This window comes from Elephantulus edwardii, unplaced genomic scaffold (genome assembly GCF_000299155.1).
Source record: "Elephantulus edwardii isolate Elephantulus edwardi_28Jun2011 unplaced genomic scaffold, EleEdw1.0 scaffold00204, whole genome shotgun sequence".
Taxonomy (NCBI): Eukaryota; Metazoa; Chordata; class Mammalia; order Macroscelidea; family Macroscelididae; genus Elephantulus; species Elephantulus edwardii.
In genome coordinates, this window is record NW_006399954.1 from 2,384,786 (window position 1) to 2,388,160 (window position 3,375).

Below are 3,375 nucleotides of genomic sequence, written 5' to 3' on the forward strand. Positions count from 1 at the left end.
ACATCAGCTACAATATCTCTAGTACCATGACCCCTTCTAAACTCAGCCTGGACTTCTGGTAGTATGTATTGAAAAATGTTGTGGTGCTCGCTTTGTATGTTGTGCCTAGTTTCCAATGCCTCAGACTGCATAACTTTCAAGTATCTATACAAATGTCTCCCCGAGAGACATCCAACATTCAACATTTTAAAAATTCTTTGCTGACTGTATCTCACAAAATTCACCACCACTAGAAGATATACACATAGACAGTTTTATTTGTCTGATGCACGTTTCTTTAGTTGGAATGTAATATCCCATAAGGTGGGGCTGCCTTGAATGTGAGGGTCTGGCCGTCAAAGGGTTTCACATGGAGACCAATGCCTGCCTTACAGGAGGTGTTCCATATCTGTAGAATAAATGACTTTGGATCAACAGAGAGCCAAATGCTTGAAAAAAAGACGAATGTTAGCCAAAGTGGAAATTAATCGAGGCCTTGAGACATAGACATTATGAATGACTATGGGATTTCAAAGCAAAGACCTTACACCATCCCAAAGAACATTTTTATTGTTTATGATGAAAATGTTGGCATAAGCTTACCAACTGTGTTTCTTTGGTAAGAACTAGATTCTAGACCCAATGCACTGCTAAAGAGTCAGTTTAGACTCAGAATAACTCTCCCTCGGGTTTCCATAACTATTAGGCTTTGCGGTCTACATCTTCTACCCACAGAGTGACTGGAAGATTGAAACTGCCCACTTTTTGATTAACAGCACAACACATTACACATTACACCACCAGAAGTCTTTTTGGTAATGAGAAGAGTAGTCTATTTTACTAAATGTTTCTTTTTAGATTTTGGTGTGTAATTTTTTTTAAATTGAAGAACCTGTTTTTAATATAAATTTTTAATTTTAATTGTGATTTTAACAAAAGTTTACAGAAAATGTGGATTTTCATTTATTGTCACACATTTTACCCCTCCTTCTTTCTCCCTCCCAAGTTCCTATTCACTTATTTATTTTTTAAATTATTATACTAGTTTACTTATAAAATTCAAATACATTGTTTTCCAGAACATATCCTTCCAATTTCCATCACCTTCCTCCTATCAAATTGTACCATCTCGTGATTAATCCCCCCCTCCCCCTGCGCATACTGATCCCTCTGCTCCCACCCTCCCTCCACTCCTTGGATCCTAAAACTCATTCTACAGTAATGGTTTTTGAACACATTAGGGAGTTCTGGTGGCCTATTGATAAGAAGCTGTGCTACAATCCCAAAGTCATGCAGTTTGAGTCAACAAAATGCTCTGCAAGAGAATGACTGGCAACCTCCTCCTGTGTGATTTATGCTTCTGAAAACTGCTGGAGAGTCAGATATGAGTAATTTCCAACTCAATGGCACACCACACAACAACATTCAAGACAGAAAAATTTGCATTAAATAAATTAATGCCTTTTCCCCCACCCCCACTGCATACCATTCGATCATTGCTGTTCGACACCTCAATTTATCTTTGAGATGATCCTTCTTGAAATTCAAATGGAATAGATTCAAGATCATATTTTATTTATTGAAGACTTATTTTAACTTTTTTCAGCCTCAATTTCAACTTGCACATGAGTAATTGATGGTCTGAACCATATTCTGCCCCTGCCGTAATTTTGACTGCTGATGTTGAGCTTTTCCAATGATTTCTTCTACACATGTTCTCAATCTAATTCCTATGAAGCTCATCAGGTAAGGTCCATTGTGTAAAGTAATTTTTTAAATGTCTTTTTAAGGAGGTATTTACAATGAATAAATCATTGAAAATACAAAATTTGATCATTTTATTTCAAGTTTCATTTCTATCACAAAGTACAGGAACTGAACAGAAGATTTCAAAGAACAACTTGAGAAGACAAATCAAAGTATTATAATGGAATGTGCAGAGAACTGGAATTGGAAAATGAAAAGGGAAGAACTTGCTCTGCATTTCTCAAACTGAGAACATTGAAAAAATAAATTAAACTTCAAGTAACAATATAGAAAGGTTCTATGTAGAAGATGGAGGGAATATACAGTTACTGTACCAAAAAGAACTGACTAACATTAAAAGATTTCAGGAAGTACCATGAGCAGAAGTCAATGGTAATGAAGGTGGAAGTGGAAGTTGCATTGAAGCCCCTGGCAAAAAATAAGACCCATGACTGGATGGGATCCCAATTGACTTGTTTCAATTAACAGATGCAGCCTTAGATATGCTCACCAGTCAATGCCAGGAAATTTGGAGGACAACTGTCTGGCCAATCGATTAGAAGAGGTTCATATTTGTTCCCTCTCTCGAGAAAGGTGATCTAACAGAGTGCAGAAACTATTGAACAATATCACTAATATCACATGCAAGCAAAATACTGCTGAAGATCATTCAAAAATGGCTAGAACAGTACATAGATATGGAACTGCCAGAAGTTCAAGCAGCATTTAGAAGGGAACATGATACCTGGGATATCATTGCTGATACATCCTGGCTGAAAGTAGAGAACACCAGAAGAATGCCTTTTTATGCTTTATTGACTATGCAAAGGCATTTGCCTTTGTGGATCATAACAAGTTATGGCTAACATTGAGAAGAATGGGAATCCCAGAGCACTAAAATGTGCTCGTGTGAAACCTAGACCAGGAGGCTGTTGTGCGAACAGAGCAAGGGAACACTACATGGTTTCAAATTAAGAAGGGGGTGTGTCAGGGTTCTATTCTCTCTCCTTACTTATTCAATCTGTTTGCTGAGCAAATTATTCAAGATGCTGGACTCTAAAAAGAGGAATATGACATCAGGACCAGATGACACAACCTTACTTGCTGAAAGAAAGGAGGACATTAAGCACTTTTTGCAGAAGATCTAAGAATACTGTCTTCAATATGGGTTGCATCTGAAAGTCAAGAAAACAAAAATTCTATCCTCTGAACCTATAGACAGCATTGTGATGTTGTTGTATAGAGTCAGAACTGACCTGTAGCTGACACACCAGTGGGTTTTCAGAGGCAGTTTAAGTGCACTGGAGGAGATTGCCCATTGAAGCAGCTGGTGGCCTCGAACTGTGTGCCTTCTACATTGCAGCTCAGTTCCTTGCCACTGGGCCACCATTGAAACTGCCAACAACTTCATTCTACTTGTGTTCATAATTAATACTCTTGGTACCAGCATAAGAAAATCAGGATACATATAGTACTGGGAATATCTGCAGTTAGGAACTTCTCCAAATCATTGAGGAGTAATGATGTCAGTTTGAGGACTAAGGTGTGTCAGATTCAGGCCATGGTCTTTCTAAACACTAGCTATGTATCTGAGAGCTGGACATTTAATAAGTATGACAGAAGAACTGATGCCTTTGAGTCATGCTGTTG